This window comes from Lissotriton vulgaris, chromosome 11 (genome assembly GCF_964263255.1).
Source record: "Lissotriton vulgaris chromosome 11, aLisVul1.2, whole genome shotgun sequence".
NCBI classification, from domain to species: Eukaryota; Metazoa; Chordata; class Amphibia; order Caudata; family Salamandridae; genus Lissotriton; species Lissotriton vulgaris.
Window position 1 is genome coordinate 721,646,081 of NC_141699.1, and position 14,190 is coordinate 721,660,270.

Sequence of the window (14,190 nt, forward strand, 5' to 3'; positions counted from 1 at the left end):
CTTTCAAGTTGGGTCTAGAGGGATCCCAGACACACAGCAGGCGTGGAGCGAGCCCTCAGGGAGGCCGGAGGGGCGATCGAAACCCATCTCTCAAGGGTAGGCTGGAGGTGTGATAGAAACTGCTCCTCCCTCTCTCGCTTCCTGGGAGCTCTCTAACCCCCAGCCGGGCATGGCGCGTCTAGGGCCGAGGTCGCGCTGGGGCGGCCATCTTAGGTGCAGGGCAATGGTCACCGGAGGCCTTCGGGGCCAATAGGATTTGGATGCGTCCGGGACTGGGAGGATGGGGGGTGAGGACGGGGAAGTCTCTTGTTGTCTGTGGGGTCATGGAGGGAGTGGGCCGGGATAATCAGGGGTCTGGTGGGGTTCACTGGGAGCTCTCTAACCCCCAGCCGGGCATGGCGCGTCTAGGGCCGAGGTCGCGCTGGGGCGGCCATCTTAGGTGCAGGGCAATGGTCACCGGAGGCCTTCGGGGCCAATAGGATTTGGATGCGTCCGGGACTGGGAGGATGGGGGGTGAGGACGGGGAAGTCTCTTGTTGTCTGTGGGGTCATGGAGGGAGTGGGCCGGGATAATCAGGGGTCTGGTGGGGTTCATGGGTCAGGGTCGGATCGCTACGGGTCAGGAGGGGCCACGCCACGAGGCCGGGTCTAACAGCTACCATTTCCCAGGCAGAGCAGTCGTGAGGAGAAAGACCACCTATGCCATTTCGAAGCAGAGGTGCAACGAGCTGAGCCCAGCAAGTTGAATGGATAATTGTGCACAAAGTCTATAAGAGGATACAAGCCCACCATCAGTGGAGATAATCTGCTTTGTCCTAAAATGTGCCAAGAAAATGAAACCGTTTGCTTTGACTGACGGGGCCTGTCAGTGAAGATATGCGGACTAGACAATGCCCAGAAATGCATTCGACACAGAATGATTAGCATTGGGAAAATCCGATGCTGCTGAATTCTAACCAGATGTTTGCTTTCTTTATACTTCTGTTCGTCACGCTCTGTGATACTTTGCCTCTAATGTCCAAATCATTCAGTAGATATTGTAGTGTGTTTAGATGTTTAAAGGAACAGGGCCTCCATGCCACACATCATTGGTATGGTCAATGTACTCTGTTAATTTCTAAGATTAAAAAACGCAATGAATCGAGAGTATGAAATAAAAAAAAAATTAAAGATGCCTGGGAGTTAAACGTGCTGCAATTCTGTTTAGGCCTTCCTTAAAAGTACACGGTACAAAAAGGGGTGGTGATGGACGGAGCATCTGAATCAATCAAACACTCACACCCAGTCAAAAGATCTGGGTTTAATCCATCACCGTTCTTTAGCCCACTCTGCCACCCCAGTTCAGACATGGCTATATGCAAATCAGTCTGACCCTGTGCCTCATGGGAACAGTCCAGCCCGAACTGCCAAGCCATGTCTTCCCTGGACCGGAAACAAGCTTCCGGGTATGCTCAGACGTGAGTACCATGCACTCCACACCACTGGATTCAAGCAAGCCGGGCTGAAGATGGCTGGAATGCCAGTAACCGATCCTCGGAAGCTTGTTTCCGGTCCAGGGAAAGTTCGGGCTGGACTGTTCCTATGAGGCACAGGGTCAGACTGATTTGCATATGGCCATGTCTGAACTGGGGTGGTGTGTAGTGCAAAAAAAAACAATGGATGTAGGCCCAGATCTCTGTACTGGGGTGAATGTATGACATTGTTCTGCATTCTGTCCATCAACTGTGGTTTCTGTATTTGGATTTAGGCCCAGATCTCTGTACTGGGGTGAATGTATGACATTGTTCTGCATTCTGTACATCAACTGTGGTTTTTGCATTTGTCACCCCGAGTGGGATGGGTATGCTCAGACGTGAGTCCCATGCACTCCACACCACTGGATTCAAGCAAGCCGGGTTGAAGATGGCTGGACTGCCAGAAACCGGTCCTCGGAAGCTTGTTTCCGGTCCAGGGAAGGCATGGCTTGGCAGTTCGGGCTGGACTGTTCCCATGAGGCACAGGGTCAGACTGATTTGCATATGGCCATGTCTGAACTGGGGTGGTGTGTAGTGCAAAAAAACTGTGGATTTAGGCACAGATCTCTGTACTGGGGTGAATGTATGACATTGTTCTGCATTCTGTCCATCAACTGTGTTTTTTGCATTCCTTAAAAGTACAGCTGTTTGTGGAGCTCATTTAATGTTTTTAAAGTAGTAGAGAAATGTCTTTGGCTTCACCCCTTTGTTGATCGTCCTAACTTCATCTTGATTGGGTAGCAGCGGTGTTCGTGCCCATAAGAAGTAGTTCTATTGCTCATCACTAATATTGTTAGCAAAGTCTCCCTGTTAAGTGGCTCTGCATGGTGTAATTGTGTGGCAAACAGAGTAGGAAGGGTTTTCATATTGTGACCCCTTGTCCAATACTGTAGGACGGGCTTTGCATAGTGTATGTTGTTGACTAATACAGTAGGATGGGTTTTACATTGCAGTTTATGACAAATAGAGTTGGTGGAGTTGTATATTGTGAATGCTCTGACAAATACAATAGCAAGGGTTTTACATTGTAAAAACCCTGACACACCATAGGAAGGGGTGTTTTTATTGTTTAGCAATGTGAGACTTTCTTACACAGATCTTTAGTTCAGCAGGGGCTAGAGAGGTCTGATTTTCATTGAGTAAATTTGCAATTGTACGTTTAATATTTAGTTGTGTTTTTAAAAGTATTTTCTCTGGGGGCGTGGCTAGCAGCCAATGATGGCGGCCGCAGCTTAGAGAGGCTCCCGCGGCAAGGCGGCTTCCCGCATAAATCCGCTTTATTAATCCGAAAAATTTCGTTACTTTAAGGGGCGGACTGGGTTCGGCGTCCGTGCGGCGCCCACCGGAGCAATTTTGAAGACAGCGGAGGCCCGACAATTGACGGAAAGACTAGGAGAGAAGAGGGGCCTACTGTCCTCCTCGCAGCAGCGACGTAGTGGGCAGAACGAATCTGACCGGAAGCGGTGTCCTGGTGCTGCCGGCCGGAAGTGCCGGTCCTCCGGCCGAGTCGGGGAAAAACAGTCAGAGCATCCATAGGCGGCAGAAGGCCGAAGGCCGGGAGAAATAGTGAGCGCTGCCGGAGAAAGTGCACAGAACGCTACATAGAGGACGCCATCTTGGGTGGCGGCCTCGCATCGTCGGCAGAGACCCCAAGAAACAAAAGCGGGACCAGCTATGAAGGCTCAGTCGGCTGATTGAGCCGCGACGCTTCTCGGAGGTACTGGAGAGGTGTGCGGAGTCCTTTTCACCTTGAAAGAGGCGGGGGGGACACCCCAGTTGCCCATAACTTGCACAGGGCGCTGCCCGATCTTACATTGCCGACAGCGGAAGACCCAGCGGACGAGGGCCCACCAGGGGAGGTCTGAACTACGCACTGCGAAGTGACTATCGCGACACCCTCCTCTTGACCAGGCACCCCGCCTCTGGGGGTGAATAAAACGCTGTTCGGTAGCGCAACATGGCGAACAGAGGCCCCAGGCACAACTCCACACAGGCCAAGCTTGACAAATTCACCTATGAGAAGCAGACTCCCCCCCCCCCCAGAACAACGCAAGCCCACGGGGAAAATGACGGAAACCGAAGGGGCGAAGAAGGCTACACTGGAGGATGTCCTAGCGGCATTGGCTCAGGTCCAGGCGACAGTGGGGTCTACGGCAACTGAGGTTACCCTGATACGAGCGGACCTCCAGAAGATGAGTGAGAGAGTTAAACAAGTTGAGGTGGTGACCAAATCCTTAGTCGAGGATGTGTCGGAACTACAGATCGAAATGGGTAAACTGCAAGCGGACAACAAAATACTCAAAGAAAAACTTGACGATCAGGAAGGGCGCTCTCGGCGAAACAACGTCAGAATTTTATGTGTACCGGAATCTGAGGACACTGGAGCAATGTACCTCTACGTGGAGGATATGATCAAAACTCGGCTCCAGCCTAAAGGCCTCTCACATTTCTTTTCTGTGGAAAGGGCCCACAGGGTGCCAGGGGGTAAGCCAAAGACAGGAGGACCACCAAGGCCAATATTAGCGAGACTATTTAACTTCAGGGACCGGGACGCCATTTTACAAGCGGCAAGAGTGGCACAGGCTATTCAGATCCAGAACTCGAGGGTGTCCTTTTTCCCAGACTATACGGCGGAGGTCTCAAGGAGGAGAAGAACTTTTCTTGAGGTGAAAAAGACATTAAGAGAAAAAGAATTGCCTTACTCGATGCTCTTCCCGGCCCGGCTCCGAGTGGTAGCAGATAAAAAGGTCTGGTTCTTCGACTCCCCGGATGCGGCCAGGGATTGGCTCGAGGGTTGGCGCACTACGGATCAGCTGCGGAGAACTCATAGATCAAATCACGGACACAGAGAAGACAGCCGGACAGGGTTGCAGACATCAGGCAGAGGAGGAGCGGGAGGATCCCCGACTCATGGATTCGCAGGGGCCGACGGAGAAGAATGACCTGGAACATAAGAGACTATAATGGACGCTGTCTTTGTTTATGGACATACTGGTTTGCAGTTGCAGATGGACGCTGGCCTGGTTAGCCCCGATGTAAGCAGGGATGCCGCCTGCTCGGGGAGACGCTCTCCCCCCTACACGCAAGTACTCTGGTTGTGGGATGGGTTAAGCACTCTGCTCAGTTGGGGTGGCGGGCAGTTGGAAGTCCGTTCAGCAGGGGTGCAGGGAGGGGGGGGTAAGGAGGGGGGGGTTGTGTTGACACAGTTCGGAATACACATGTAAGGTCGAGGAATACTGTTATGCATACGGGCGGTTTGACAAAGGTTTGGTATATGCAACCCTGGTCTAGCTCTTCCATGAATACCCTAAGCAGTTTATTGAACAAGTACAAAGCCAGCACTCATGACACGAATCATGTCAGCAATACCAAGGACCTCATAACTGCAAATGGCTGATGACCCAGCACCCAGAGCGGAAAGAGTAGACACAGATTCACAGGGCAGGTCCCTACGATTACTGACTTGGAATGTGAGAGGGCTGGGTGATAAGGTAAAACGAGGACTGGTACTGACCGCACTGAATAGGCAGAAACCCACTATAGCACCACTACAGGAGACACACTTGACGGGGGGGGCACCCAAGGCCATGGATAGGAGAGGTTACAAGATGGTAGTCCACTCAGACTTCACGTCGGGATCCAGGGGGACTGGTATCCTGATTCAGAAATCCTCACAGTTTATTCCATTACAAACTAAGACTGACGATCAAGGGTGCTTCGCGGCACTGCAAGGACAGTGGGAGGGTAGGCTGCTTAACTTGGTTTCTGTATATATCCCACCGGCACTTCACTCGGTGCAGCTCCCGAAACTGGCTGACTTTATACTGACCCTTCCCGAGGGGGACGTTATTCTTGGGGGGGGGGGGGAACTTCAACGCCATTCTAGATACACAACTTGATAGTTTCCCAACGCCAGTACCCACGGGGAGACCCCCCCCGCTTCCAACGGTTTTTTACAGCCATGGGTCTCATCGACGTCTGGAGATACACCCACCCTAAGGCTAAACAATACACCTTCCACTCCGCAGTGCACGGCAGTATGTCAAGAATCGACCACTTCCTGGCCCTGGGCAATGGTATCCAACATATAGACACCGTAGAAATTCACCCCCGGGGAATCTCGGACCACTCCCCACTTACTCTTACGATCTCCACTCAGGAGAAGTCACGCAAACGCATATACCCCATACATGCTGCATACCTTAAGATTCCCCAAGTTTGCAAGGCTCTTAAAAAAGTGACGACACAGTATTTCAACGAGAATGTAAACTCAGTACGCTCCTCGTAGGTCGTGTGGGAGGCGTATAAGACGGTTTTCAGGGGGCAAGCCATAAATTCAATCACGGGCTACAAAAGGGAGCAGGCTCAGGAACTAGCTAAATTGGAATTAACGTTGCAGGAATCGACAACGGCACATGAACAACACCCCACTCCGGCCACGTTACACGCACTTAACATTCAACAGCAGCTCTACACTGACCACTTACATTATCAGGTTAAGGGGCAAATGACAGACACACAGAATAGGATTTATGAGGTGGGAGACAAGGCAGGCAGGATGCTTGCATGGCTCGACAGGAGAGGAGGAAGTTCTAGAGGAATCCAACAAGTGAGGGATAATCTGTGTATGATGCACACTAACCCAGAACAAATAGTTGAGAAGCTCGCAGCCCACTTCGAGGGGGTCTACACCCCTGAGAGCATGGTAACGCCCGAGATGGCCAGAGAAGCATTAGACCAGATAGAGATCCGGACGCTTTCTTCGGAGGTGGCAACTGAGTTAGATGCAGACATTACTGCTGAAGAAATCCAAATGGCTATTAATGCGTTGAATCCGGGTAAGGCGCTGGGACCCAACGGCATACCTATAGAATGGTATCAAGCGACGCCAGAGAGCCTAAGCAAGCATCTACTAGCGATGTTTAAAGAATGTTTAGAGAAGGGCTTACTTCCACCAGATCAAAGGTTGGCAACTATAGTAGCCATCCCCAAGCCAGGGAAGCCACCTGAGGATTGCTCCTCGTACCGCCCCATCTCGCTGCTTAATGCAGAAGCTAAAATTCTCGCTAAGCTCTTGGCGACCAGAATTTTGCATCATCTGCCGTCCCTCATACACCCGGACCAGTCCGGATTTATGCCTCATAGAAATACGGCATTGAATCTGCGCAGACTGCATGGAGTACTGGCCAGGGCGGAATCGATCGCAACACTAGCAGTGATATTGACCCTTGATGCCAAGATGGCCTTTGACCTTGTAGAGTGGAACTACTTGTTTGAGGTTCTGTCACGTTTGGGATTCGGCCCCCGGTTTACCGCATGGATTAGACTGCTATACGCTGACCCGGTTGCACAGGTAGTAGCAAACGGCCATATCTCACGAACATTCCCACTGGGGAGGGGCACACTTCAAGGGTGCCCCCTTTCGCCATTACTATTTGCGATCTCATTGGAACCCCTAGCCACTCTGATAAGGACCTCGCCACTCCTGACAGGCATACGCTGGGCGGAGGGCTGGGAGGACCGACTTTCACTCTATGCAGACGATATGCTGGTATATCTAACAGACCCAGAACGCGGAGTGCCGGCTCTATTGCATCTCTGTGATAGTCATGGTAGGGTGTCAGGATATACGTTGAACTGGAGCAAATCGGAACTATTTGTACTGCAGGGACCGGTCCCAACACTGAATGCAGAATGCCCTCTAAAGATAGCAGGCTCGTCATTTGAATACTTGGGTATCCAGGTTACTAGGGACCCCTCGGAGTTCATGGACAAAAATCTGGGGCCCCACTTAAAAAGACTCAAGCAGGACGTTAAGTTCTGGTCGGGGCTGCCTTTAATGCTACTGGGAAGGGCGGCACTGTATAAAATGATGGCTTTGCCCTGATTTTTGTACATACTTGAAAACACGCCATATCCGGTGGCCCCAAGATTCTTTCAGAAAGTGGCGGCAATGGTATCCAATCCTTTGTGGGGGAACTTCCCGGCGCGCATCGCACAACCAAAATTGCACAGGGAATGGTACGATGGCGGGATCGCGTTGCCTAATCTAAAATTGTTCTATTGGGCGGCACACCTGAAACCCATCAACCAATGGATACACACTCCACAAAACGAACCAGCATTTCAGGCAGACAGGGCAAATTGGACACAAATACTTTATTGGCTCCGTTGTATGACCAATGTAAAATGCGTAAATTGGTGGGGCCCACCAGACTAACTGTGGCGCTGTGGCATACAGCGACAGCAACACTGGGATGGAAGGGGAGAATAACCAAGCTTACCCCACTATGGGACTCTCGAGCCTTAGGTAACATGAGAAACAGCAGAGGGTTCTCACACTGGGATACTATAGGTATATCTACAGTGGGGGATCTCTGGGAGAGGGGTGGTGTGGTACCTTTTAGTAGATTGAGGGAGCTATACGACCTGGGTGAGTGGGAGTTATAGAGATATATTCAGATACAACATGCATTATTGGCTGCTCTGCCCCCGGACACGGATCTGCCAGAATCGTCCCCACTGGAAGACCACATTCTCACTGACTTTATGATTGAACGCGCGACATCACTCACATACCGTAAACGACTTAACAACTTACCGGACCCACTGACCCCTTTGAAGGAGAAATGGGAGGGAGACACTAGTGAAATGGACGAACATGAATGGAATGAGGCGATAGCATCGCCTAAGGAAGTAGGCATCTCCGCACAACTGAGACTTGTCCAACTGAAAGTGCTACATAGGGTGTACTACACGAGGACTATGCTACACCGCATTCACAGAGCACAACACCCTTACTGCCTTCGTGGGTGCGGGGAGGAGGGCACGTTTTTTCACACCATATGGGACTGCCCCCGGGTCCAGGAGTTTTGGAGACAAATACCGCGAACAATGTCACAGACGCTGGAGATCTCACTGTTACCTGAACCAAAGAGGTGCCTCCTAAATATATGGGAACCTACTGATCTATCCAGATATGGTCAACTTTGGGTCACAGTGGGCTTGATAGTGGCGAAACGTGATATTGCACAGCGATGGGGAGCGGCAGAAGTGCCAGCAAAGACGCAATGGTGCCTGAACATGGATAGGGTGATGGTAACAGAAAGGGCAGTGTACTCTAACTGAGCATGTCCGGGGAAGTGGAACAAAATTTGGACCAAGTGGAACGTGTACAGAGGGGAGATATGTGATCCCTTGCCGGAAGATGACCAGGATGTGTCAGATGGAGAGTGGGAGGAGGAATGAGGGTTCTCACAGAGTATGATGGGGAGGGATGCCATAGACCATGGGTTTCACCAGATTTTGCAGGATAATATAGTGGGACGAATGGGGGAGGTCACTAGGGAGTAGAGTTCAATGAAGCTGGTGTACTCACACTAACACGCATTTTAGGCAGTACTGGAGGGACTGGGTGGAGTTCTAATGGGGGAACATTTCATGACTCAGTTAAACACGACCGATATCAAACAAAACATGACCACAATGTGATTCCTTGAGTTTCTTTTGTTTTGTTGTTGTTTTTTGTAAAAATAGAAAATCAAGAACCAGTATTGATTGACACTATAATGACTACAATGTACCTCTTCATCGGTGCAGTTACAATGGTGTTCAAAATGTCTGACATTCTGACAATAACTTGATGATACTGCATGGTGATTACAAGATCGTTATAGCGGCCAGCCCGTTGGGTTGTAGGCCTTTTGCTGTGTAAATTTGAAGGTGCAGTAAAGGTTTTTGAACAAAAAAAAAAACCAATAAAAAGTATTTTCTCTGGTTCCGGTGAGCGTGCATTCACTGCCTGCGATAAGGGGGCTGGTGAGAGTACATTCACTGCCTGCGATAAGGGTTTTGGGGAGAGTGCATTCACTGTCTGCATTGAGGGTTCTGGTGGGAGTGCATTCACTTCCTGCAATAAGGTTTCTGGCGAGAGTGCATTCACTGCCTGGGTTAAGTGTTCTGGCGGGAGTTCATTCACTGCCTGCGCTGAGGGTTCTGGTGGGAGTGCATTCACTTCCTGCAATAAGAGTTCTGGCGAGAGTGTATTTACTGCCTGCGTTAAGGGTTCTGGCGGGAGTGCATTCACTGCCTGCAGTAAGGGTTATGTTATGTTATTTAAAATTTGTAAAGCGCACATACGCCCAAGAGCTTCTTGGCGCTAAAGAGAGATAAAAAAACATAGCAAAAGAGATACCAGCAAGAGTCACTATTTCAAATAGGCCTGTGTAAAAAGGAAGGTCTTAAATGCCTTTCTAAAGGCAAGGAGGTCCTTACTCTGTCTAAGAGTCAAAGGTAGAGAATTCCACAAGGAAGCTGCTAGAAAGTGAAAACAGCTACCTCCCTGTCGCTTTTTCTTGAACCGGGGTACCTCAAGTAGATCTTTGTGGGCTGATCTAAGGCTACGTGAGGGGGTGTATCTCCCTATCAATTGCCTGATGAACAGGGGGCCCTTACCTTGCAAAGCCTTGAAAATAATGCATCCGGCTTTGAATGCGGCTCTCTGAGCCACAGGTAGCCAGTGCAAATTCTCTAGCCCTAATTTAATCGATTCCCATTTAGGTACCTTACAGATCAGTCTAGCAGCTTGATTCTGCAGGTATTGCAGTCTTCTAAGTTGACCTACAGGTAAGCCCAGGTAGAGACTGTTTGAGAAGTCGATGTGGGAAAGGACTAGGGCGGTGACTACCTGAATCAGGGCAGAGTGGGTAAGGAGGTGTGCAATTTTTTTTATTTTCCTTAATTGAAAAAATCCAGAAGAAACTACTGTTCCAATCTGGGATTTTAAGGTAAGGTCCTCGTTTATGGTCACTCCCAAACTCTTTACTGTTTGAGATTTTTTAGGGGGGAGACCCATATCAGAAGGCCAGAAGTGTGGACTCCAGCTAATCTCACTCTTCCCGGGCAAGATCAATTCAGTTTTCCCCGGGTTTAATTTGAGGTGATTTAAAGACATCCAGCTCTGAATTAAGGTCATAGTTGCCTGAAAATTCTCTACAGCATTAGGTGAGTTTAATACAAAAACTAACTGCAAGTCATCTGCATAGTTATATACAGTGACGTTGTGCTCTCTTAGGGAAAACAAAAGGGGCCGCATATATAAATTAAATAGTAAAGGGGACAAGGAAGAGCCTTGAGGGACCCCGCAAAAAGAATTGATTTTAGGAGCTGTAAAAGACCCTAGCCGAACAGACTGGGTGCGTTCAGATATGAAAGATTTCAGCCAGGCCAAGGCAGAATCTCTGAGGCCGGCCTGTTCGACACGGTTGACCAGAATGGAATAGTCAACCGTGTCGAATGCTGCAGACAGATCAAGAAGCACCAAAGCTTGATGTAAATTTTTGTCGGCGTTAGACCTCAAGGTGTTCTGAACGGCCAATATTACTGCCTCAGTGGAATGACCAGGCCGAAAGCCTGCCTGGTTAGGTTGTAAATAACCAGAATCTTCAACAAAGTTTGAAAGGCTGTTGGTGACATGAGCCTCCAAAATCTTTGATAGATAGGGCAGAAGGGATATAGGCCGATAATTAGTGAGGTCGAGAGGGTCTATGCCAGGTTTCTTAGTGAGGGGAATCAATAAGGGTTGCTTGAAGCTGCGGGGGACTATCCCAGATGTGAGGGAATTGTTAAGCAATGATATCATGCTATTAGGGATGGCCCGGCCAATTTCCTTCATGATTTGAGGGGGACAAACATCCACAGGGGATCCTGATTTAACTCTCGTCAATAGATCTAAAAAAGCTTTTGAGTCAATGGGAGGAAAAGAGTGTAGTGTTGATGGATTAAAAAAAATATCATCCAAAGGGGCGCAGACTGGGAGTTTGGCTATATTCTGTTTAATCAATAGTATCTTTTCACTAAAAAAGTCATTCAAGGAATTACAGAGTGTTTGTGAAGGGACTACCGGAGGAGAGGTTCTGTCGTCATTACATAATTCGTTCACAATTCTGAAAATTTCTTTCGACTTGTTGGTGGAACTTAAATTTTTTGTAGAGAAATAAGCAGTCTTGTGATTATGTAAAATGTTTTGGTATGCTTTCCTAGCTAGGCAGTAAGCAGCCCTGGCTTGAGGGCAATAATTAGATCGCCATATTCTCTCCTGTTGCCTCACTTCCAATTTTAAGTCTTTTAGCTCAAGTGTGAACCATTTGTGTGCGTCCGTGCTTCTAGAGCTACAAAGACGAGTAGGAGGGGCGTAAATATTAGTGGCTGTGGTTAGCCATTCTTTAAACCTGAGGGCAGCTTCCTCCACATTAGTACTCTGTAGGGGAAGGGAAGTGTTTAAAAAGTTTTAAAAAGCTGACATATCCATGGAAGTCCATTTTCGAGTGGTCTTACTAATTTGCAGCTTAAATTGAGTAGTTTTATCTATATGAAAAGAGAAACTTATGCTATAGTGGTCAGACCAGCTACAAGGTTTTATATCGATAGAATGTACTGGTAAGTTCGAAGACCAGATTTGATCGAGACTATGGCCCTTCTGATGAGTCTCGGTGTTGATATGTTGTGTCAAATTAATGTCATTAAGAAGGTCCTTCATCTCTGCTGCTTGAGGATCTAATAGTGTGTTATCGAACCAAAAATTCAAGTCTCCAACCAAAAGTAATTTAGAGTGGTTTGTAACCAGCAGAGCCAGTTGCTCTGCTAGAATGGAAGGAAATGTGGCCATTGTTTGAGGTGGACGATACAGTAGCACCAATACAAGTGTTCCATTAGCAGTATCTAGTTTAGCAACTATATTTTCTGTATTGGGCAGAGATAAAGATGATAATTGTCTAAGTTGATGTTTTTTTACTAATAATGATGGCCACTCCTCCCCCAGTTTTCCCCGCTGGACGTATTGCTGATAGAATATAATAGTCTGCTGGTAAAGCAACTAAAATGTCCGGTAGAGAATCCGGGGTGAGCCATGTTTCGGTCAGTAACAGCATATCTGGTTTTGTGTCATTTAATAGCAGAAATGTGTCCGTCTGATGTCTGGTCATAGAGCAAGTGTTTAAATAAATGCACCTAAAATTGCATGTGGCGCTAGGTGTGGTTGTAAGCACCACATACTTAGGGGCGGGATCTGCTGTTAGATTGGCGGGATTGCTAATACCAAGACGAGATGTTCGTTTCGTCGTATTGAGAGGTACGGGGGGGACACATCATAAGGGTAGGTCTTAACGCTTGTAACTCAGCGGAGGTGTAAATATAGGAACTTACAGAGTCCTCATCCCCTAGCCCCGGACGCTCGCGGAAGAGCGCAGACGAGCTTAACTCTAGCGCAACTCCGGCGCGCCTCCGTCGCGCCCGCTGCGCTCCCTCCAACACATCACGTTTTATGTGAGGGAGCCTCGAGCAACTGGACCGCTGCCTCAGGTCCCAGTGCTCTCTGACTCCTCCCAATATGGTGCCCGCTCTCACCACCAGACCGGCACCAGGAGCCGCGGTAGGTGAGCCGCCCTCCACTCAATCGGCAGAGGAGCCGCGGTGGACCGGGGCAGAGGGGCCGCTAACTGAAGGTAGGAAGAAGGTGGCGCTAGTAATCAGCTGCGCTGCGTGCGTTTAATTGCAAAAACACTCCAACAGCATTTAAGAGAATCCGATTTTAAAAATTACCGCTTTGGCCACAGTAATTCAATAAAGCATAAAATAATACAAGTACACACAAGTACATAAATTTAAAAAGGCGATTCTCAGAGGTCTGCCCTTATGCAATGTCTCTCTTCAAATGGCGCCGGGATGCTGCCACCAACCCGGAATCCACGAGGGAAAGAGCGTCTCCCTATCGTTTTATGGGAGGGAGCCTCGAGCAACTGGAGCGCTGCCTCAGGTCCCAGTGCTCTCTGACTCCTCCCAATATGGCGCCCGCTCTCACCACCAGACCGGCACCAGGAGCTGCGGTAGGTGAGCCGCCCTCCACTCAATCGGCAGAGGAGCCGCGGTGGACCGGGGCAGAGGGGCCGCTAACTGACGGTAGGAAGAAGGTGGAGCTAGTAATTAGCTGCGCTGCGTGCGTTTAACTGCAAAAACACTCCAACAGCATTTAAGAGAATCCGATTTTAAAAATTACCGCTTTGGCCACAGTAATTCAATAAAGCATAAAATAATACAAGTACACACAAGTACATAAATTTAAAAAGGCGATTCTCAGAGGTCTGCCCTTATGCAATGTCTCTCTTCAAATAGCGCCGGGATGCTGCCACCAACCCGGAATCTGGGTTCTGGCGAGAGTGCATTCAGTGCCTGCGTTGAGGGTTCTGGTGGGAGTGCATTCACTTCCTGCAGTAAGGGTTCTGCCGAGAGTGCATTCACTACCTGCGTTAAGGGTTCTGGCGGCAGTGCATTCACTGCCTGGGTTAAGTGTTCTGTCGGGAGTGCATTCACTACCTGCGTTAAGGGTTCTGGCGGCAGTGCATTCACTGCCTGGGTTAAGTGTTCTGTCAGGAGTGCATTCACTGCCTGCGATAAGGGTTCTGGCGAGAGTGCATTCACTGCCTGCGTTGAGGGTTCTGGCGGTAGTACATTCCCTGCCTGCGATATGGGTTCTGGCAAGAGGGGTTTCACTACGTGCAATAAGGGTTCTGGCAAGAGTGCATTCACTGTATACAAAAAAGGGGTGGGTGAAATGCACACCTGTGTACTTCATGCTTTTCCAGTTTCCGTATCAACGAACACAAGGGAACTATCCTATCAAA